This window comes from Eschrichtius robustus, chromosome 13 (assembly GCF_028021215.1).
Source record: "Eschrichtius robustus isolate mEscRob2 chromosome 13, mEscRob2.pri, whole genome shotgun sequence".
NCBI classification, from domain to species: domain Eukaryota; kingdom Metazoa; phylum Chordata; class Mammalia; order Artiodactyla; family Eschrichtiidae; genus Eschrichtius; species Eschrichtius robustus.
The window spans coordinates 51,623,392-51,648,529 of record NC_090836.1 but is presented as its reverse complement, the minus strand read 5'-3'; the positions used below and the strand labels follow the sequence as shown (position 1 = coordinate 51,648,529).

The 25,138-nt window shown below is 37.4% G+C and overlaps 1 protein-coding gene across 9 annotated transcripts in view; it reads left to right on the top strand.

The window, feature by feature from the left end:
- Positions 1-25,138, top strand: part of TAFA2 (TAFA chemokine like family member 2) — a 537,069-nt gene that overhangs the window by 197,698 nt on the left and 314,233 nt on the right. Inside the window, exon 1 of one of the 9 annotated variants that reach the window (XM_068561748.1) lies at positions 22,683-22,755. The exons of the other annotated variants lie outside the window; for them this stretch is intronic. The gene's annotated coding sequence lies outside the window, so the exon portion shown is untranslated. Of the gene's footprint in view, positions 1-22,682; positions 22,756-25,138 lie in introns of those variants that run through there. 9 annotated transcript variants of the gene reach the window in all.

Below are 25,138 nucleotides of genomic sequence, written 5' to 3'. Positions count from 1 at the left end.
GAGGAATATGCATTTCCTTTCTGGGAACCTGATATGTTGTACTTTCTTGCATAGTACCTCTAAGTGAGAAAATGAAGTGAAGATGCTGGCATTTCATTTTTTTCCTCTTTGTGTACATCTAGAAGTTTTTCTTATATACAAATGAAATAAGAATACTGATTAAAGTTGATATTCATGTATATAGATTTGTATTTCTTTATTTTTCTAAACTTTATTGAGCATCTGCTATATGACTGGGTATGGGGTACAAATGTGATTATGAGATTTTATCAGTATTTCCTCCAAAGAGATTTCAGTCTAGTAGAGGAAACTGTCAAATCACCTGGGGTAAAATAATTTATGTTGTCAATTATATTTATCTCTGACCAATTAATAATTAATTGTTTGACCATTACTAATTATTGCTCTAGTCTATAACGTAGTTACTCTTAAATTTTGGTGCACATCAGAATTTGCTGTGCTGGTTCTCTTGTGGATTTTTTTTAAAAGCACAGATGGTCTGCTTCTATCTCTGGTTAATCTTATTCCGTAAGTCTGTAGTGGGGCCTGGACATATGTATTTGTAAAAGGTAGTGCAGATAATTCTGATACCAACCAAAGCTCATGAACCCATGCTGCAAGTGCTTAGAAGCAGACATGATATACATTATTTACTTGTGGCATGAATGGTTTCAGAATCATGGTTTTGCGAAAGTCAGAAATTTGCCTGGAACTTTGAGCCAGAATTCCAGTGAGAGCAGTTTAATGACAGCATTAGCCATTGGCGACTTCAACTGGCTTATGGGTCAGAGGGATTCCATTGGCAGTGTTTTTCCATCCCAGTTGTATGCTTAAGGACACTGGTTCCTGCTTCTTGGTTATTGGTTTGAATGAAACTCATCCTAAACAGATGGGCCATGGTTTGTGAGCACAGATGGAGAAGGAACAGTAAGTTCACTGGCAGAGCCCACATATGGGAAACAGCAAGAGAGAAAAAGACAAAGTCTGAAGGTAGAGGCACTAAACAAAATTAACTTTCACCTGGTCAGTGTTATGACAGAAAACGTTCTCTTATGGTTCCTAATGAGGGTGTACATAGCAAGTCTTTTAGAAACTCATCCAGATTTATTTATTGCCTCTAAATTACATGATAAATACCCTCCAAGCCCTCACTAATATAAAAATAACTGACAATGCAGCAGAATTGAAATAAAAAGAAACCTCAGTGTCAAATTATATGTCTGTCCTAAAAGCAGAAGGAACTGAGTTAATAAGGATGGAAATGGTTGACTGACATTCTGTTCTAACCAATAAAGGTTTCAAGTTAGTACAACCATGAGATTTCTTTAAAAAAAAGCAAAGATTACTGCTTCTGGTGGCACAATGTCTTCATTTTCAGTATTTGATATTTGCTTTGGTTTTGGAATTTGATATTTTTAGTTTTGTGGTAAAAATATACATATGAGGATATACTCAAAGGAGCATAAAATATAATCATTACTACATATTCTATATTTTTATAATGTTCATTTAGAATTTATTCCCCATACTAATTTTAGCTAAGTCCCACCCCCCAGCATTACTACTAGGCTGTATGGTGAACACAGATGCACAAAAGGCCCCTGAGGTCTAAATGATCCGGATAAGTGAATGAACAATGAGGAAACATGTTAACCAGTGGCCCTGTTTCTACTGCCAACAAGGCAGCTTACCTAAATCAGAACATCTCCGGCTTGGTTGAGCAACTGATTCCCCTTCTCTTCTGTAGGCTGGAGAGCTATTAGTTCTCTGGCAGCTGTAGAATTTCACTCTTTTAATTAATTTCCTCTTTCCCTACCCAGATTGTTTGAAAAATCACTCATTTGCTTAAAGTATTCAGTATCATGTCATTGCTTTTAGGATAAAGGCCAAACTCATTAACATCACCTACAAGGCCTATGGCAGTGGTTCTTAATTGGGGATGGTTTTGTCCCCAAGGTTATATTCGGCTAAATCTGGAGACATTTTTGGTTCTCCTGGGAGGTGGGACTGGGGAGTAGTGCTACTGGCATCTAGTGTATAGAGGCCAGAGATACTGTTAAACATCCTACAACGTGCAGGGTAGGTCCTCACCATAAAGAATTATTGACCCCAAATGTCAGTAGCACTAAGGTTCAGAAACCTTGCCCTATGGTACCTGAACCCTGCCTATTTCACCAGCCACATCTCTGGCTGCCCTCTCATTGCACTCTCCACTCCAAGGCACACTGGTTTCCTTTCAGTTCTTTGAATAACCTCTGTTGCTTTCTATTTTTAAGGCTTTTTTATTTGCAGGTCTCCGTACATGGACTCCCACTTCCTACTTCTTTCACCTGTCTAGTAGGAATTCACTTTGAATCCTTCACAGCTCAGTTAACAGCACTCCTCAAACATATCTTCCATACCTCTCCCACTAGGTTAGATTGCCTTACGCTCTTAGAGCACCATGTATTCCTGTGCCTTTGACCTTAATAATACTCTAAGTAATGTATTGTGTAATTGGTTGCTCACATCTTACCTCCTTCATTAGAATATAATCTTCAGGAGGGCAGGGCCAATTCAATGTTGTATCCCCAGTGGCTGTCTGGGGATAGGACTTTATACTTCGTAGTCACTCAATAAATCTCTCTCGAATGAATGAATCATCGAATAAGATATTTATAAAGAATTAGACCTATTGCTATTTTTGACACATTAGCTGGGGGTGACCTCTCTCCTCTAAATCTATAGGGCATATTTTAATTTAAACCATATCTGGTATTTAATCACATACTGTTTTGTATAGTAGTTATAGGCAAAGTAGGATATATTGGTCGTGGCTTTTTGGATGTGGTTGTTTTGATACAATGAGTGCAAAGTCACTCACTTTTTTTATCACCATTCCTTGCTCTCTTTATTCTACCCTTCTCACTCCAATTACAGCTGACTCTCATTTTCTACTTTATTTTTGCATTGTTTGATTTTTAAAAAATTAATGAATATGGCTTTATATTCAGAAAGATGATTAAAATTTTAAAATTCTATTGGAACTGGACTGGTTTCTAAGATTGTATCATCCAATTCCCCAAACTATAATTTTATAGGAATTTAATAACAATAACATTGGCTATGGGGAAATTTGTGAGAAATTTAATTGAAGATTAACTATGCAATGTAGAGTTGAGAATAAGGGATCATATTGTGATCCAAACATCCTGCTTGGCTCGCTGTCTAATATAAACTCAGTCAAATATAGTTAACATAATTAGGCAGCCTATATAAAGCAGAGGTGTTCACCCTCTAGATTTTTCAAATAGAAAACAGACTGAATATCCTTATTAAATTGATTAATCTATTTATTATCTGGAACAAATTTGAATGAACATTACAGCTAAAGAGAATAATGAGAAAATTTGAATTACAGACCATTATATATATATAAATTCATGGAGAATGAACTGACTCTGGCCTTTCGTATTGTAGGCAAGTCTGGTAAACATTTGACTTGCGTTCATGTGGTTTGTCTGCCAAGTGATACCTAACCTTCCTCCTGTCCCTACGCAGGGTGTGGGGTGGGCAAAGTGAGTCGGGTTCAGAGAGAGGTGAAGATGTCTACTGCTTACATTGCTTGGTAATGAAGAAATGTGTGGTGTTTTTAGCTGCCCTTGAGTCAAAATGCATCAAATTCCTGCTCATCATGTCATGTACCTGTTACACACATTTGTGTGTTAACTGGATGTGATGGTCTGTAAAATACAAGTACTTTGACTTGCATATCTTTGTTCCCAGCCTCTTTCTATCTCAGGCTATTCAGTTAATTTTTCTTGAATGAATGTATCAGGTTTAATCATATGAAGTTGCTGATATTCAGCTGTTTTTGACCTTCGGAAACATTTTCATATGGTTCAGTTTAATATAAACAAATGGATGGATGAACTTTGAATTTGTTTTTTCCCTAGAAAAAATGTTCTGAGTAATAGTGAAACAAATTTGCAATAGTCCTGTTTGTTTAGATACGTAATAGTTCAAATAGATTTTCATATGATAGCCAGGAAACTAACCATTATTTAAGCCATTGATTCTGTAAGAAAATGCATGTCAACTGCAAAACTCAACTTACATATGAACAGTTGATACACAATGTATTCATAAATTGGTGACATAAATCATGACACCTGTAAGAATTTTCTTCATATTCTAACAGGATCATTGATAGAAATTCCTTTGCTAATTTTTTGGTTTAGGACTAGTGATTAGGAATGGGTAGAGAATTTCGGTGATAAAGTCAGTGTTGTTGGAGTCTGTCTTGTCTTTTCTTTTCTGGGTATTTATCTGAAGAATACAAAAACACAAACTTGGAAAGATATATCCACCCCTATGTTCATTGCAGCATTTTTCACAATAGACAAGATACAGAAACAACCTAAGTGCCCATTGGATAAATGGATAATGAAGATGTGAGAGATATATATATATGTGTGTGTATATATATGTATACACGCATACAAATAAATACGTGTGTGTGTGTGTGTGTGTGTGTATATATATATATATATATATATACACGTACATCTATCTGTCTATCTATATACACAATGCGTCCTTTTCTTGAGGCATTAACTCATTAATGGAAACCTTTGTCACTAGGGAACTGGGTCTTTGAAATCTAAAGAAATGTACAAAAATGTGCAGAATTATAAAAAGCAAGCCTTTTTCCTAGGGGCTGATACATTCTGTATCAGTGATCTGCAATGAGTGAGGTCATTTTTAGTCATTATCTATTTCCTGATTTTAGGGTTTGGGGATTCCTTTGCTCATGGACTTTGAGCTCTCTAGACACACAGGAATATATGAATTTCATGAAACACCTCATGATGAGAGTAGGCATATGGTGGTGTTTCATAAGGAGACACAGGAAGGGTGATATTTCTGCCAAAAGGTGATGTAACCCACCATAATTTCAGCCTTGGAAAAGCAAGGGTAATGGCTTAGCTCAATCCTCTCCACAGAGAGGCTGAACTAACTTTCCAGGTGCCAGTGTGATGTAGCTGTAGAAGTGGGCTGGCCGTCTATGCATGTGTTTTCTTGCAGGGCAGAGCCTTAGCTGGGGAAGAGGAAGAGATAGATGTTTGGATCATAAATTTTTATTTACTCTTTAAATCCCTTGATGATATAACAACAACAACAACAACAACAATGATAAAAACCCATGAAGAATGGGAATCATTGCTGAGGGGGAGGATGTTTTTAGGTGAGAATGCTGCTTCCTTTTCTGGTTTTATTTTTTAGATAAATAGAGGAATATTGATCTTACACATACTTTTCTGTGTCTGTTTGTCTGATTAATATTGAGCAGGAAAAACTAACAACACTCTTGATGCTCATAAATATAGGTAGCTTTAAGCAGGTTTGTTTTTGTCTTGTTAAAAGAGACCTGGAGTTTTTTTTTTTTTTTTTTGACATAACACATGCATATTTATTTTTAAAAGTATGGACATTTAAACATAGACACATTTTCTCCCCAAAATATTTGCTTCACAGACATAGTTCTGTGTACCTGTTCCACTGCATTTAAAATACACTGAAATTTTCTTCTCCCTTGAAACTAACTTAGAAAATATGTATAAATAAACCCATCAACTGAGAAACAGATAAATAGCTAAAACTGTAAAACATATATATGTATATTTTAACAAATGCACTTAAATGTACAATTTATAACAAAGAAATATGAAGATTGAAGAGAGGATGGGATTAATGACAACTAAGAAGCAGAGATCCTGAGACCTGGTTCAGACACAGATTTCTCTAAAGTAAGTGTTAACATCTTGAAATATCTATTTAACAATGTTCTGATTAAATATATGAGATCTAAGGCTATGGGTGGGCCATGAAAAAAGAATACTATATTTTTTAATGGTAATTGAGTCCCATATTATAGAATGAAAGGAGAGTGATGTTTAAAAAAGGAGGGGACTCACAAATATGTGATATTACTCTTTTAATACTTATTTTCTCTTCATAATATGTCTTCTTATATTAAGATAAAGAAGGAAAGATAAGCTTCAAGGTACACCTATGAACTACATGAAACAAATTTAAGATATTGATCAATAGGCAGCACAGGATAAGGATAAATAAGAGAAGATAATAAAAATAAAAGTGAGACCTACAATAGCTTCAGTTTACTGACTAAAGAAAGGTTCAGGCTTCAGCACAGGGAAGAGAACTCAAACAGAGCCCATTGTCCTTGCTGAGTTGAAGAGACAGAGTTTAGAATTTGGAGAGGCCAAGTTAGCTCAAAGTTGAGCAAATACTAGAGAGGAACTTCACAGATTGTTCCAGAGATCTACAGAATGGTCCCCTTGGATTCTAAACTAAGCAGTTTTCTGCACATGCATCTGAGGTACTTAAGACTTGAGAAGGGAATACCAGAAAAGAATAAACAGAACAATACAGATAGCTCATATAAGGACCAAAAGTTCATGTTTCTACTAACCAGAGTAGAAAGACCTCCTAATGCAGGGAGCAATGTGTATAGTCCTCAGAATACTATTGTACTATTAGTAGAATAGTACTTCTATTCTACTATTATATTATTATTATTATTATTATTTTTTTATAGTTCATGAGAACTGTTCTCCTCCTTACCCCACCCAGGCAAGACTTCTTTTATTTTTTTTTTTATTTTTTATTTTTTTTTCTCTTTTTTTTTTCACACACACACACTGGAGATTTTTATTTAATGCATCAAGAAGTCTTTTTTTTTTTTTAACATCTTTATTGGAGTATAATTGCTTTACAATGTTGTGTAAGAAGTCTTATAGGAGAAATTTTTGAAGGAAAAACAAAACAAAGCAAAACCCATTATAACTATGGAACTTAAATTAAAAAATCAGATAATGAATGATATGATTGCCAATGCTTATCATGCCAGGGGTTCTTAAGGCTGTAAACACTACATATTGGTGAGACTAGAAATAATACTACAATTATTATTATTACAAGTACAATTATAAATATAATGCTTTTTATACTCTATAACCCTTTCACATACATGTGTTTTGCAAAACAGTTCTCAGAACTATTGTCATAGATATTGGCAACGTTTGATTAAATCTTAACGTGCATGTTCTATCAATGTCAATGTGTATTACTGGATTCCATCAGAGAACTTTTGGGTTGAATGAAATTGAGAAGGGTCATATTGCTGAATGAAGTTCTGTCTGTTCCCTCTCTCAGGTGTGTTTTTCCCTCATCATAGTTATCTCCTTCTGCTTTGTATGTTCAACATTATTCTATTTGTTATTCTGTTAGCAGCAGAGATGTTTGTAATTCATCACTCACCACTGATCTCTTGGACTAACACTTGCTTTGCATTTCCAGGTTGGTATTATGCCATCAATAACTGCTTTTTAGTACACTTTCCAGCCAACTTTTCAATGTTATTTACATTATGGACCATATTTCCCCAACCTGATAATAAAAAGCAAGCAGAGCCTAATTAAAATCTTTGCTAATGTTAAGAATAATTCACTTTTTGTTTTCTCATAATCTTCCTTATACCACATCAGCTATATTTTTTCTTATCAGATAAATTGGCCTGGAAAATTCATTCCAAAAATATTAGAATGCACTCAAAACTAAATAAGATTGGTAATAAAGTAGGCCATCATAAATATTTGAATTATGCTCCAAATGATACAAAGTATATGTCACCAGAAGTGACACCATTCTGGAACATGGAGATATTTGTGCTTTTGTTGAAAGAGAAATGTATAGCCTAGATGACTATTAAACTTGTGTTCCCCAAGTTCTCAAGATATATATGCACAGGCAATGTGTATTCTTTATAATTTTCTGTGGATTTGTCTAGCCTCAAGGACTTTTTTGGTAGTCAAGAAGGTCTTGGCTCTTCACACTGGACCCACCCCTTGATCTTCATCCTCTGTAACTTCTCTCTCTCTCTGCAGATCCAGATCCCTTCTCCCTAAAGCAGACATGACCCAGCTCCTGTAGTCCTTGGTCCTGGAGCTTTAAGTACATAGTAAAGTTCACTCTATTTCTCATAAGTAAAATGGGAATCATAATAGTACCTACTCCATAGAGCTGGGCACTGAGACTAAGCCCACACTTCCCCTATGCCTTTCACCTGCACCACTGAGGGTGAAGAGGCAGCCCCTGAAACCCATCCCTCCCACCTCCAGCACTCAGCCTCCCCTTCACCATTTGCTTTGAATCGATTGAGACCAATCTTATGTTCTTAATCTTGTGTAAGTCAATCACAATAAGAACTTTCAGTCTTCCAGGTCACACCCCACCGTGTCCCATGCCTCATTATTTCAGCCTCTGTCCATTCTCTATCTTGTCCCTTTATAACATGCCTCCCTGACTCCTAAACACCCCTTCTTGTGCTTTCTAGAGCTATGAACTGTTATCAGAAAAATCTGTGCTAGTTTCAGAATTTTCTCTGAATATTCTTTTCACTTTCTTTTTCTGACAACTGGCTTTCCCTGAGGTTACTGTTTTCATGGAAGGCCTGGCAGGGGCTGGCTGTTTTCCTCCTGTATCTCTGCTTTGTACCCCCAGGCCTGGGGTGGGGTCCATGTCTTCCTTGTTCCTCATTGCTGTTTTCAGACCGTTCTCCTGCCCTCCTCCTAAACTCCTTTAAAGTACTCTTATTCATTTCTTTGGCTTCCAACCCTTGGGTCTTCTCTCATCATTTCTCAGCAGTTTCCCTCATGGCTGTCTCTCACCTTCTCCCCATCTTAATTCTTGGTCGTTGAAACGTACACTTAAGTGATCCTTCCCATATCCTTTCCTCTGAGTTCCTAGGAGTTTCCTTCTCCATGATCTTCTAACCTCAGCCAGCCACTTTCTCACTCATACCCAGGACCTTGTCTTCGCCAGTAATTGCAACCTCTCCTTAGTCTCAGTTTCAGGCATCCTACTTGCCACCATCTTTGGGTTTCTAAGAATTCTGGTGTACCTTTGACCCTATCTGAGCTTCTCCTCCTCAACAGTGGAGTGATGAAAATGAATGAGTGGTAGGAATGGTCATTGTGAATTCTTCCTGTAGGATAAATTTTGTGCTTTTATGTTGCTAAAATATACCCGGGTGACACCCTGGGAGAATTGTTGTGATTACTCTTGACTTACATGAGGCGGCCAGATGAGACCTCAATGGGAAGTAAAGGTAGCTCTTTAGGGAAAGCAGTGCCCTATGTTAATTCTGAGGTCATTTTTTTATACACTGCTCTGATGCTGTTGCCGTGTTCACCCTGATTCTCTAGAAACTTCTCTAGAGTCCTGCATGGTGTGTGTGTGTGTGTGTGTGTGTGTATGGGGGTGGGGTGGGAGATTCCTATCCTATGTAAGTTCATCTACGTGGCCATGATCACGAGGGCTGGAGTCAACTTTGCTCACCTGGGTTTATTATTCTGGTTATTTGAGAGAGACTTTGTTTTAACTAATGAAGTGATACAGAAGTATAGGGTGATTGCACTTTCTCTTGCCTTAATAGTCCACATTTATTTATTTATTTTTTTTGCAGGGGGTGGGTTAGGGGGAAGAACAGTTCGTCTTGTCAGTTGAGGATGTTCTGCCATATTGTTTGATACTTAGCCACCCTCTCATGTGAATTTAAATTCTTCAGGCACGGGGCATAGAAACTATAATGCATAGTTTACTGGAGTTGGTAGATATGCAAGCAGAAGACACGCTAATTATTACCTGTGTGACCTTAGATGAGTCACAAATCTCTCAGAGATATCATTTTGTTATCTGTAAAATGACTATGATAATACCTCCCTCACAAGCATAATATTAGTGTTAAAAAGATACCATACAGGTGAACCTGTCTAGCATATCAGACACATGCTAAGTCTTCCATAATTTGATGGTTTTCTTCCTTCCTGTCATCTCAACCAACCACAACAATGCTGCCACTGGGTGTTTCCCTTATAGATTATATATCCTAACTGAATGGTTTGAGATTCGGCTGGCCTGTTTTCACTTGGAATAAAAATATAAAAGTTGTTTAAAACCAATTAGTCAAAGTTAAAATGTTACTTACCTAATTTTTAATTTAAAAATTAAATACATTGACAACATTTTCCATTTTCAATATTTACCACATTATCAGTCTTTAAAAATATCCATCTTTATAAATTTTCTAATGCGTATCTATTAATTACACATTAAATACGTGTTTTCACCCATGTTTTAAAAGTGAAAATAATTATGCTTTTGTGGCATGTTATTATTATCACAGTACAGATAATAGATGGCAGAGACCCCTCTTAGATGTGTGTTAGATGTGAAGGAAGGGTTGATGGAAGCAAACAGGAACTGGGAAGTAGTTTGGTCTATAGATTGTCCTTTGGGGTGATTGTACTGGCTGTTATGACAGATGTCCCTTTCCTGCTTAATAAACAAAGCTGATTTAACTCACATTTGTTCTTGGTTCCTACCTTGCAACAGGTGGCCTGTCAGCCTGTTGTTGACTTTGCAACTGCTGGCTGTCAGAAGCTTTGAGAACCTTCTGTTATGATTAAAGCAATAGTTTAGGGGAAACTTAGGAAAACTAACTGGGCTTACACAATTTGTTTAAACTTCCTTGTAATCTAAGATGGATTCTAGGTACTCATGTGATGCTTTTCTTTTATGCTGTGTTGACATGTTTGGCCATCGAGCCCTCTAGCATTGACCACGTAGTGAGTACTGAGTAGCTGGCAGCTAAGAATTATTTCATAAATGTCTCTGCTTTGAGCCTTAGGTAAAAGACATCTTTTTCCAAGACCTACTGGCTTTCTTGCCTTGCAGACAGAGAAGTCAGGTTCAGAGGTTGAAGATGGGGAGAGAAAGGGGAGACTCACTGTGGAGCAGTGAATGAACATTAGCCTTCTTTTCCCTTCCTGGTCTAGCTCTTGGTAGACAGACTAGGTCCTCAAGCCCAGCCCAGCCTGCCACAGTAGAAGGCCAGACTAACTCGTAGAAAACAAGTATGAACATTTGCCTTTGCATACATTCCTTGAGAACTTGGTATGGTGCTAGATTAGTAGAGAAATATTTTGGGAATTTTCTCTTACGAAAATGAAAACACAAGGGACATTGTTTTCTTCCATCCATGACATGGCGTCCTGGAATTTGAACCCAACCAGTCAGACAAGAGTCTGACTCTATAGCTCTGATGAGTTAGGAAGTAAACATCCAGACTGAAAGGTCAAAATCTTTCCACGCAGAAAAAGAATGACTGATTTGGATAACATGGAGACAGGAGATTTTTAGCCCACTATACCTCAGAACTTCTGAGATCTTCTCTTAGTTCTCCAAATGAGTTTGGTGATTGAAAAGCATTAGAGCATGATGATTAAGCCCATGAATATTACAGACAGACACCTGAATTAGAATCTCTGCTTTACCATTTTCTACCTTTGACAAATGGGCAAATTAAATTAATTACCCCCTATGTTTTTCAATTTCTTCATCTCTAAAATGGGAGTAACTGCAGAGAGGATTTAGAATACAAAAATAGACTTTAGACCGGGGCTGGCATATGGCAAAGTGCCACATATGAAGGTCTTTTTTTTTTTTTTTTCCTGAGGCAGGAATATGGGGTAAAATTTACTTTCTATAAGTAGGATAATGTTGATGTACTATGCAAGAAAAAAATCATTAGACTGTTTTGGGATTCTTACATGAAAAGTGCACACACACAAATATAAATATTATCAATCATTAACACTAGCAAAAAGAAACAATCTTTTCTTGCTTTGCTTATTGCAATGAATTTCACTTTCTTAGAAATTTAAAATTTAGATGACTTCTCTTAAGGATAATTTAATTTTCTCTAGTAGATTTTTTAAAATTCCTACTCTATTGCCCCATGAACAACATTCTAGTTTATTAATTTGCTTGAGTGTAAACATTATCCTCTTAGTCCCTACCCTGTGTCTAGCGCCATACCGAAAGGCTGCATGTGGCATGTTACTTCTTTGTCTTGCAGTCACATAAAATGCAATTCAAAATAATAACTTACAAATAACTTTCTTGGTCCAGCCTAGAAAATTTTCATTTACATATTTTAAATTAGTCTGCTTTTAGTTCAGTGATTTTGTCTAATTTCATAGTTATAGATATGTGGCAGATGTTGTTTAGCTAAATTTAAAAACTAGGAATAATTATTGTAGAAATAGTGCTTTTATATGTCATTCTGTGAACCATGGGAGAGCTATTATTCAAAAAGAGAAGAAAACTCCGTGGAAAAAATGTAAGTCTTTGAGCTATTGGTTTTTAAAGGAAAGACCCTAAAATTATTATGAAATCGGATAAGTTAGGACTATAATTTCAAGCTGTGCTCTGATTTATCTCAAGCTGTCTGATATTGCCACATAAGTGATACCAGCATGGTGAAGCATTTAAATGCAAATTTATAATTCTAAGTGCTCTTCTTTGTTGACGGCATTTTGTTTAAGCTTGAAATCCCCAAAAGATTTATCGTGATTTTGATTTCTTTCTGAAATAGAAAGCTTTGATAAAAATTGAAGATGCAGAGAATAGCATTATTCAGCAAATTCAAAACAGACCATCTCCCAGGCTCTGCAGACGAAAACAAAGTTGGACAAAATGACCCGTTTGCCAGCTGATGGAGGAATCAGAGCTGTTTGTGAGACAAACGACCGAGTTTGCAGCGCAAAAGGTCAAGTTGAGCTAGAGCTGGAAAGCGAAAAGCAGATCAATAAGCAGATCAACCTGTTCTAGTGACAAGGGATGTTTCCAGGCTTTGCCAAGAGACTGGAAATTCACATTAGCAAGAAGGAAGCAAATCTATCATGGGTTCACCCTGGTGCAAATTGTGGGGAGGCCTGGCGGGGGGTGGGGGGCGCTTACATGTTCCTCTCTCTCTCTTCTTGTGTAACTTCTTGCACTGGCTAAATCCATCTACGCAAGGAAACCTTCTTGACACAAGTGAGCAATGGAAATCACACACATGGAACCACCTAAGCAACCTTCCCATTTTATCAGTGTTTTGTCAGAGGGTTAGAGAATGGCAATTGACTAATTTTAATCAATCTTTTTCTTGGTTAGTCTTTTTTTTTTTTTTTTTTTTTTTGGCTGCGTTGGGTCTTCGTTGCTGTGCACAGGTTTTCTCTAGTTGCGGCGAGCGGGGGCTACTCTTAGCTGCGGTGCGCGGGCTTCTCATTGTGGTGGCTTCTCTTGTTATAGAGCACAGGCTCTAGGCACGCGGGCTTCAGTAGTTGTGGCTCGCGAGCTCTAGAGCACAGGCTCAGTAGTTGTGGCGCACGGGCTTAGTTGCTCCGCGGCATGTGGGATCTTCTGGGACCAGGGCTCAAACCCATGTCCCTTGCATTGGCAGGCGGATTCTGAACCCCTGCCCGACCAGGGAAACCCTGGTTAGTCTTTTTTTTATTTAGAAAGAATGATGTATGTATCCCTTCTAATTATTATATTATTAGTAGTTTTTTTTTTTAATCCCTTGAAATATAAATTATTAGTGGTCCTTATTGATTTGGTTCCTGCTGAAATATATATGGTATAAAAAAATGAAGCAGGGTTGATTGTTTGCCATATTAATATGTATTACTAGGTTAACTGAGAGTCTTGACTACTTATTTATCCTGCCTTTCTCTACAGTACATGTAATAGGTGCTGAATACTTTTTTTTTTTGGTTTGTTTCCATAGCACTTTATTTATTTTTATTGGGGTATAGTTGCTTTACAGTACTGTGTTAGTTTCTACTGTACAGCAAAGTGAATTAGCTATATGTATACATGTATCCCCTGTTTTTTGGATTTCCTTCCCACTTAGGTCATCACAGAGCACTGAGTAGAGTTGCTGTGCTATACAGCAGGTTCTTATTAGTTATCTATTTTATATATATTAGTGTGTATATGTGAATCCTAATCTCCCAATTTATCCCACTCCCCCTTCCCCCCCTTGGTGTCCATATGTTTGTTCTCTACGTCTGTGTCTCTATTTCTGCCTTGCAAACAGGTTCATCTGCTCGATTCTTTTTTATTAGAGTTTTTCTTTAGGTTAAAAACTCTAGTTTGCATTGCAATTAAGATGGAACGGAGAGTTCCCTGGTGGCCTAGTGGTTGGGATTCTGGGCTTTCACTGCCGTGGGCCGGGTTCAATCCCTGGTGGGGGAACTGAGATCCTGCAAGCCATGCAGCATGGCTAAAAAAAGAAAAGAAAAGAAAAAAAAGATGGAACAACCAATTTTTAAAAACCAGAGCTAGAAAATAAAATTTGAATTAGGTTACAGTTTTTCTCATAAAACGTTTTTCATTACAGGCATACCTCATTTTATTGTGTATTTCTTTATTGTGCTTCACAGATATTGTGTCTTTTACAGATTTAAGTTTTGTGGCAATCCTTCATTGAACAAGTCTATTGGTGCCATTTTTTGAAAAGCATTTGCTCACTCTGTCTCTGTGTTACATTTTGATAATTCTCACAATATTTCAAGCTTTTGCATTGTTATTATATTTGTTATGGTGATCTGTGATTAGTGATCTTTAATGTTAGGTGGTTTTTTTTGGCCGCATTGAGTGGCATGCGGGATCTTTGTTCCCTGACCAAGGATCGAATCCGCGCCCCCTGCAGTGGAATTGCGGAGTCTTAACCGCCGAACCACCAGGGAAGTCCCTAATGTTACTAGTTTCGGGCTGCCACAAATCTCACCCATATAAGGCAGCAAACTTAACTGATAAATGTGTGTGTCCTGACCAGCTGTTCCCCCATCTCTCTCTCTCTCCTTGGTCCTCCTTATTCCCTGAGACACAACAGTATTGAAATCAGGCCAATTAATAACTCTACAATGGCCTTTAAATGAAAGGAAGAATCTTAGGTCTTTCACTTTAAATCAAAAGCTAGACATGATTAAGATTAATAAGGAAGGTGTGTTGGAAGTTGAGATAGGCTGAAAGCTAAGCCTTTTGTGCCACTTAGCCAAGTTGTGAATGCAAAGGAAGAATTCTTGAAGAAAATTAATATTGCTACTCCAATGAACACACGAATGAGAAAGAAAGTGAAACAGCCTTATTGCTGATATGGAGAAAGTCTGAGTGGTCTGGATAGAAGATCCAGCCAACCACAAAATTCCCTTAAGCCAAAACCTAATCCAGAGCAAGGCCCTAACTCTCTTTAATTATATGAAGCTGAGAGAGGTGAAGAAGCTGCAGAAGAAAAGTTTGAAGCTAACAGGGGTTGGTTCATGAGGTTGAAGGAAAGAAGACATCTCCATAACATAAAATGGCAATGTGAAGCAGGAAGTGCTGTTGTGGAAGCTGCAGCAAGTTATCCAGAAGATCTAGCTAAGATCATTAATGAAGGTGGCTACACTAAACAACAGATTTTCAATGTAGATGAAACAGCCTTCTATTGGAAGAAGGTGCCATGTAGGACTTTCAGAGCTAGAGAGGAGAACTCAAGGCCTGGCTTCAAAGCTCCAAAGAACAGGCTGAATCTCTTGTTATGGGTTAATGCAGCTCGTGACTTGAATTTGAAACCAGTGCTCATTTACCGTTCTGAAAATCCTTGGGCCCTTAAGAATTATGCTAAATCTGCTCTGCCTGTGCTGTGTAAATGGAAAAACAAAGCCTGGACGGCAGCACATCTATTTACAACATGGTTTACTGAATATTTTAAGCGCACTGTTGAAACTTACTGCTCAGGAAAAAAGATTCCTTTCAAAATAGTACTGCTCATTGATAATGCACTTGATCACCCAAGAGCTCTGATGGAAATGTACAATGAGATTAATATTGTTTTCACGACTACTAACACAACATCCATTTTGCAGTCCGTGGATCAAGGGATAGTTTCAACTTTCAAGTCTTATGATTTAAGAAATACATTTCATGAGGTTATAGCTGATAGAGATAGTGATTCCTCTGATGGATCTAGGCAAATTAGAGTTGACCCTGGAATAATGCAATCTGAACTTCGTGGGTCCTCTTATATGCAGATTGTTTTCACTAGTAAATACTACAGTACTACATGATTCATGGTTGGTTGAATCTGTAGATGCTGAAGGCCAACTATAAGTTATATGCAGTTTTGAACTGTGTGGAGGGGTGGCATCTCGAAACCCCTCATTGTTCAAGGGTCAACTGAAAATTGAAAACCTTCTGGAAAGGATTCACCATTCTAGATGCCATTAAGAACATTTGTGATTCATGGGAAGAAGTCGAAATATCAACATTAGTAGGAGTTTGGAAGAAGCTGATTCCAATTCTCATGGATGACTTTGAGAGATTGAAGACTTCAGTGGAGGAAGTAACTGCAGATGTGGTAGAAATAGCAAGAGGACTAGAATTAGAAGAGGAGCCTGAAGATGTGTCTGAATTGCTGCAATTTCATGATAAAACTTGAGTGGATGAGTTGCTTGTTACAGATGAGCAAAGAAAGTGGTTTCTTGAGACGGAATCTACTCCTGGTGAAGATGCTGTGAAGATTGTTGAAATGACAACAAAGGATTTAGAATATTACATTAATTCAGTTGATAAAGCAGCATCAGGGTTTGAGAGGACTGACTCCAGTCTTGAAAGAAGTTCTGCCGTGGGTAAAATGCTATCAACCAGCATTGCATGCCACAAAGAAATTTTTGGTGAAAGGAAGAGTCAGTCAATGCAGCAAACTTCATTGTTGTCTTTTTTTTTTTTTTTTAATTGCCATGGCCAGCCTAACCTTCGGCAACCACCACCCTGATCAGTCAGCAGCCATCAACATCAAGGCAAGACCCTTCCAGCAGCAAAAAACTTAAGACTAACTGAAGGCTCAGATGATGGTTGGCATGTTTTAGCAATAAAGTATTTTTTTAAATAAAGGTATATACATTGTTTTATTTAGACATAATGCTATTGCACACTTAATGGACTACAAGGTAGTATAAACATAACTTTTGTATGCACTGGGAAACCAAAAACTTCATGGGACTCATGATATTTTCTATATTGCAGTGGTCTGGAACTGAACCTGCAATATCTCTGAGACATGCCTGTATTAAATGCCTGTAAAATACAATGCTTATTATGCTTTACTAAGTGTGATACAAAGCAAGTTAAAGCAGATTTTTTTTTACACTGACATTAGCAAAACAACAGCAATAAAATGGTCTCACTAATTTTTACCTGCTCTGTTGAATATAGATCAGTTTTATGTAGGAACTCTTTCCTATAAGTAAAAACAGTCCACAATAATATTTTTTGGATCTGTGTCTTACTGAGAGAAAGCTGTCAAATAATAGATTGTCATTATGTAGAAATCAGAATGATTTCTCAGATGGGATATGAATTTCATCTAGCTGCCAAGTAGAAACAGCCTGCAGAGGTTGTGTTCTAATCAGGCAGTAGGCACCTTGAACACTATCACAGAATCACTTTAGAAGAAGCTAAGCATGGTGAGAGTTATATCTGTTTCTAGGCAACTATTTATCAAACTCTCCATGACTATTCAATCAACATAATACAGTCAGGTTACTTAGGCTGTGGGTTTTGGAAAGTTGTATTTTCAGTAGTATATACCAAGTCTGTACAGAGAGCTAAGGAGAATGAATACTGAGATCATGGAGCTGTTCATTGACTTTCCTAGTGTAGTCAAGGATGATTGTACCAAATTATGGTGTGGTGAGATGGGGAAAGAGGGGTCCACATGATGCAGACAGTGTCTCTACATCTGAGACAGGTAAGAGGAGTAGGAACAGAGTCTCTTCAAGCAGTAAAGGGAAGACGGTTGAGCCTGATATTGGAAAACTTTTAATTAAGTCAGACACAAAAAGGCGCTTTAGAACGATTCCACATTTCTGACTTGACAGTCTTAACAAATGTCTATTTAACTCTTCTGTAAACCTTCTAATAAGATAACTGAGGTTAGTTACCCTCTGATAATAAAGATGATGATTTGCAGTAAAGAAAAAAAATTGAGTGAGAGGTAAATGTTAGTGGGAAGTTTTGGGAAAAGACCTGTGGTTTTCCCTACCTGATTTTTTTCTCTTTGCCTTTTTAAATCCCATTTGTCAGCAGGTCAAGTTTAGAATATAAAGCGTGGATGTAGTGGTAAAGCTATCCATCTCAGGTGAATTGAAAAAGTACGAAATGCTGTCATTCCCTCCTGGCATTGTTTTCTAGTGAGTCTCGAAGTTATGTTGCTACTGTAAGAAGTCCGGAGGGAATTCCAGACACACTTTAGCATCTTTCTATTTACAAAGTCATGGTTTCTACTCATGGTCTAGTCTTGGTTTGTAAATCTTGTACTGTGTGGGCAGTGTTCCAATAAAATGGTAACTTTTTTGTTCGTCATCTGATTTTATCTAATTTTCCAATAAAGTGATTAAGCCTGTAAACCCGTGAAATACACCATAGGATACAGGTATCCTAGACGTGCACATAATTACTAAATTTGGATCTGAACTCGAAAGCAAATTGATTTAATGTAAGCAAAATACTTAGAGGTATGAAACATTTTCTGCCTTTATACCTTTTATAGTATAAATGAAGGCAAATGTGAAGTATCACTGAGGAAGGTCCACCTCTTGTTCATAGTGGGTCCCCCTCCCCTCCCCTATGCCATTTTCCCTCTGTTTCTAAGCTAGGCACGCCAAGTAACAATCCCTTGTTATATTTCATTAGTTTTGTTTACGGGAAGCAGGCCAGAAATACCATGTGTGAAGCATTGATTTCTGTCTGTCTTGTCTTCATTCTATTCACTGATGCTTGTTAATTCTCTTTCTTTCTGTCTCCCTCTCTCTCTTCTGGAACATGCCGGAACATGTAACCACAAAACTACTTAGAAGGTGGATTCTTTAAGAAGAAGAATTTCAAGGATTAGGTGTATCCAACAGTGTAATCCTGGGTTGATGGAATGAATTGTGACTGGGTTTCAGGTCTGAGATTGGTGGTGTGTTTACTTTTCTCATTCAGCTGTTGGAACCCCTGGGAATGGAAGCTGCTTGCAGTTGTATACCCCTGCCTCCCCAGTTAGGTTCCTCATACATGATCGGCACTTAGTACCTGGCTGTAGTGGATGAATGAGTGATGACTCAGCGACCTGTCTTGCTTGACTCAGGGAGTTAAAGTTATGCTACAAGTGTTTAACATATTCAGCTGGGAGTGGAAAAAAATATGTGGTTTGAACACTAGAAATATTTTCATCCAGAAAAGTGTTAAATCTCATGTTATCTTATGTCTCCAGCTCAATAAGAATTACTTGCACAGGTCATATGTGTGAGGATTGAATGAGTTAATACATCTAAAACACTTAGCAAGTGCCTGGTACACAGTAACACTCAATAAGTACTAGCTATCATTGTTGTTGTCATTATTTTATTAAAAGAGAGAAAGTGAATAAGAAAGATGGTTGCCTGATAAGAATGCTCTTGGCTCTCCCTAGTCCTTATGTCCCAGTGGTTTTCTTGCTTTGCCAGAAAAAGGCAGTAAGTACACTTAGGTACATTGTGATCAGGATCGTTGTTTTGAAATACAAGACAGATCATATCATAGGCCTTCTTAACACCCTGCAAAGGCATTCCATTGCTTTCAAAATGAAATGTGAAGTCTTTAGCATGACAGGTAAAGATCCTGATTTGATCTCTTAGTTTAATCTAATCTGGTTTCATAAACCTTTCCTTATTCACAGTCTCTTGCCACAATTTGGCCTATGCGTCCCAACTGTGTGCTCCTGTACCATTCCGAGATTAGGTCTGCTTCCTTGTTCATCTCCACAATTAGACATTGTTTTCTTTTGCCATTGTCTAGCACGTGGATCAGCAAATTTTTCTAGTTTTGTAAATGCTTTAGGCTTTGTGGGCTATACTGTCACTGTCGCAACTACTCAGTTCTGCCAGCGTAGCACAAAAGCAGCCATGGACCACCATATGCAAAGGAATGAATGTGACTGTGTTCCAATAAAACTTTATTTATGGACACTAAAATTGGAATTTCATATAATTTTCATGTATCATGAAATGTTATTCTTTTGATTTTTTTCATCCACTTAAAAATGTAAGAATTTTTCTTAGTTTGCAGGCCATACAAAATCAGGCAGCAGGAAAAATTTGGCCTGTGTGATATTTGCTGCTCCCCAGTCTAGCAAAATGCCTGGCATGGAAATGGTGCTCAGCTAATACACTTGAGTGTGTGCTGCAACTCACTGACACAAGGAATTGACATCCTCTGAAAACACCACGCCTATTTCTACATATAGGCCATGTGTCTTGCATCTTTCTTTACTGAAAATGTCCTCTCCTGTTTTTGTTTGTTTGTTTTAATTTTCTGCTTAATGAGCTATTATTTGTTCTTCAAGATAGAAGATCAGCTCTTCAAAATAGAATTCAGCTCTTCTCCAGGTAGAAAAGAAGATATGGGGACTTTGGTGAGGGCACATCCCTCTGTGTTTCTATGGAGCTTTGTATATATCATTAGTGTAGCACTTTTTATACTGTATTTTAATTATCTTTGTGTATGTTGCTCTTTTCTATCATGTTCTGAAGTTATACTACATGCCTAGTGCCGGTATAGAACATGGCATTGGTAGTCATTTAGTAACAGTGAAATATTTTTATGTAAATTCCCAATATCCCATTGAGACTGTTTGGCATCAGTTTAATTTACAATGATGAGACTATCTTTCACTATTGTTAGTGAGGTAACCTCAGTGTCTAACAATGAAATGAATACAACTAAAACTGAATAAAAATGTTAAATATTATTAAAAATTGAAAATAATTAAATCAGAAATTCAGGAAGTAACAGCGTTTTGTGTGGTATAAAATATCAGTTTTCTAATTTAATTTCGGACTTAGTTGAATTGAAATCTGGAGATGTATTTTAAAAATACTGTCTTTAAGCCTTTGCTTGGTTTTGTGTGGCTACATGGCAGTACTATTTAACCATAAGCATGTATTGCTATGCTTTCCTGGAAAGATGAAGGACACTGGTAGTACTAGAGATTTCGTGGTGAAATGTAAAGGATTTTGACTAATGATTATGTTATTTCAGCAAGTCAACTGCTTTCAAAAGTTTACTTTGATGGGGTTTGCCTAGAAGAGATAGGAGGTATTTTATAACATATATTAGTTATTGTATCAGATATTCTGTTATTATAAATTCTCTCAGATACTTTATACATGCTCAATATTTATTTACCGTGGAAATATCCAGTGCCTTCTACCATATATCTCCCTGTTTCCCTGGGGAAATTTCCTGCATTCTCCCAAACTATAAGATTTCCAGTTGAGATCAGTGTTCTGGGTAGATTTCACCATAAATGTCCTAGGAAATCTCACTAGAAATCAAAAGCATATTGCCATGTGAGGTGAATAAGAAGCTTTTCCATTGATCATTTATTTTCACTCATTCTAATTATAGAAGATAGTAGTGAGTGTGATAGTTTAGGTTGTCATTATAAACAGAATGTCTGAATGCAGGCTGCTTATCTTATTTTTTTTTTTTTTTTAGATAGTAATCTTTATTTATTTATTTTTATATTTATTTTTGGCTGTGTTGGGTCTTTGTTTCTGTGAGAGGGCTTTCTCTAGTTGCGGTGAGCGGGGGCCACTCTTCATCGCGGTGCGCGGGCCTCTCACTGTCGCGGCCTCTCTTATTGCGGGGCACAGGCTCCAGACGCGCAGGCTCAGTAGTTGTGGCTCACGGCCCCAGCCGCTCCACGGCATGTGGGATCTTCCCAGACCAGGGCTCGAACCCGTGTCCCCTGCGTTAGCAGGCAGATTCTCAACCACTGCGCCACCAGGGAAGCCACTGCTTATCTTTTATTGAGAGAATTGCATACCAGTGATTGGAAATCAGCATGTGTTCAATTGGTACAGATGTTTATAAAATATATGTCACATTAATATGAAAAAAAGAGCAACCATGCTTGGGTGAACTTACCTGGTATTTAACTTGTAGAAAGTCATATTTTGTAGAGAAAAAAAAAGTCAAATTGCATTTATGGGACAAAACGGTGATGGCAAATGTAACAGAATATACAGAATAGGAACATTTCACACCAAGCCCCAACTCTTGGTCCATTGGTCAGTTGCCTTAATTTTAAGATAGAATATATTTTCTTTTAAATTCACTGGATTAAACACCTTAATGATAGAAATTGTGTCATATATCTTTGTGTACATTGCAGTGTCTGATACAGTGTCTCCTATATAACAAGAACACATACATTTCCTGAATTAAATTTATTTATAAACAGTTCAGTGTGTATAAAAAGTAGTGCTCTCTAAAATGCTGCCCTAGAATGACCTTTCCAAATATGTGCTATTTCTATAAATATATTAAAATTAAATCATGGTATCAGCATTCATTCTTTGAGAGCCTATAGTATCTTAGTTTTTTTACACATTTTTTTACACATTTTTTTTACACATTTTTTTACACATTAACTCATTTAACTTGCAAAACAACAGTATGAGGTTGGTATTAATCCCTCCCCCCTCCAAAGAAACTGAGGCTCAGCAATTAAATAACATGAGTTTATGTGTAAAATAATAGTAGTATTTACCTTATAGGGTTTGTGAGGATTACGTGAGGTGGATTATAGACCAAACCTCCTGGTGCATGCTAAGCCTTCAGTAATTTAGCTATTACTATAAGGACATGCAGCTAAAAAGTTGTTGAGTTGGGATTACATCACTGTCAGTCTCACTCCAGAGCCCATGTTCGTTTCATCATTGCGTTCCAATTCCCTGGCTCAAATATAGAGTACAAATCATCATCCTTCCTGTTATGAGCTCCTAAAAGGTAAAGGATGAGAGTTTCTTTTGTATTATCTACTAGTACCCTGTGTACTCGATAATAAATGTTGTTGACAGCTTGACTGGCTTGGCAGTGACAGTATTTCTGGTTTCGTTTTCCATATGAATGATTGGTAGGATGCTTGGTTCTGGGAAGGACTCAGAGGAATGTAGTTACAGTAGGCCTTACATATTATATTTAAAAAAGGTTTTAAATAATATGCCACCTGCATCTTGATTCTAAATGTTGTTTCCCTTGTTGCTTGTGTAAAGAAGGGACTGAGAACAGTCACAGTATTCAGGTGTTGATAACATTTTCCAGTGAGCTTTGTCAGTAGATCTCAGTTTCATCCTGAAGTCATTTCTGGTGGTCGTGTCCTGGGACGTTTCAGAGTTAGGCTTTTTCACTTGAGAGGTAAAAAATTTCTTTGTGTTTTGGAGGAGAGAGAATTAAAAAAAGAAAACAAAGCAAATCAGTAAGTCTTATAGCCCTGGAGAATTTTCCTCAAAGGGAATTTGAGTAAAAAATGAGCTGTCAAGTGTCCTTGAGGTTCCTTGCTAGTCACATAATGATGTATCATTTGTCAAATGTAGTTGTCTTTCTTTATTTGAAGATCGTGCTGCTGGTGGTATTTCTCCATCCTTGTGCATGTGGAACTCAAAAACAAACTCAGGACCTGCCCTTCTGTACATGGAGGTGCTGAATGACTATTGTACTGTCAGGAGGTATAACCAATTTGTGTGACTCAGTTTTTTTTCTGTAGTTTTTTGTTTTTTTTTTTAACATCTTTATTGGGGTATAATTGCTTTACAATGGTGTGTTAGTTTCTGCTTTATAACAAAGAGAATCAGCTGTACATACACATATATCCCCATATCTCTTCCCTCTTGCATCTCCCTCCCTCCCTCCCTATCCCACCCTTCTAGGTGGTCACAAAGCACCAAGCTGATCTCCCTGTGCTATGTGGCTGCTTCCCACTAGCTGTCCATTTTACATTTGGTACTGTATATATGTCCATGACACTCTCTCACTTCGTCCCAGCTTACCCTTCCCCCTCCCCGTGTCCTCAAGTCCATTCTCTACATCTGTGTCTTTATTCCTTTCCTGCCCCTAGATTCTTCAGAACCTTTTTTTGGTTTGTTTTAGATTCCATATATATGCGTTAGCATACGGTATTTGTTTTTCTCTTTCTGACTTACTTCACTCTGTATGACAGACTCTAGGTCCATCCACCTCACTACAAATAACTCAATTTCGTTTCTTTTTATGGCTGAGTAATATTCCATTGTATATATGTGCCACATCTTCTTTATCCATTCATCTGTCGATGGACACTTAGGTTGCTTCCATGTCCTGGCTATTGTAAATAGAGCTGCAATGAACATCGTGGTACATGACTATTTTTGAATTACGGTTTTCTCAGGGTATATGCCCAGTAGTGGGATTGCTGGGTGGTATGGTTGTTCTTTTTTAAGGTTTTTAAGGAAACTCCATACTGTTCTCCATAGTGGCTGTATCAATTGACATTCCCACCAACAGTGCAAGAGGGTTCCCTTTTCTCCACACCCTCTCCACCACTTATTGTTTGTAGATTTTTTGATGATGGCCATTCTAACTGGTATGAGTTGCTACCTCATTGTAGTTTTGATTTGCGTTTCTCTAATGATTAGTGATGTTGAGCATCCTTTCATGTGTTTGTTGGCGATCTGTATATCTTCTTTGGAGAAATGTCTATTTAGGTCTTCTGCCCATTTTTGCACTGGGTTGTTTGGTTTTTTGGTATTGAGCTGCATGAGCTGCTTGTAAATTTTGGAGATTAATCATTTGTCAGTTGCTTCATTTGCAAATATTTTCTCCTGTTCGGAGGGTTGTCTTTTCGTCTTGTTTATGTTTTCCTGTGCTGTGCAAAAGCGTTTAAGTTTCAGTAGGTCCCATTTGGTTATTTTTGTTTTTATTTCCATTTCTCTAGGAGTGGATCAAAAAGGATCTTGCTGGGATTTATGTCATAGAGTGTTCTGCCTATGTTTTCCTCTAAGAGTTTGATAGTGTCTGGCCTTACATTTAGGTCTTTAATCCATTTTGAGTTTATTTTCGTGTATGGTGTTAAGGAGAGTTCTAATTTCATTCTTTTACATGTAGCTGTCCAGTTTTCCCAGAACCACTTATTGAAGAGGCTGTCTTTTCTCCACTGTATATTCTTGCCTCCTTTATCAAAGATAACGTGACCATATGTGCATGGGTTTATCTCTGGGCTTTCTATCCTGTTCCATTGATCTATATTTCTTTTTCTGTGCCAGTACCATACTGTCTTGATTACTGTAGCTTTGTAGTATAGTCTGAAGTCAGGGAGCCTGATTCCTCCAGCTACGTTTTTCCTTCTCAAGATTGC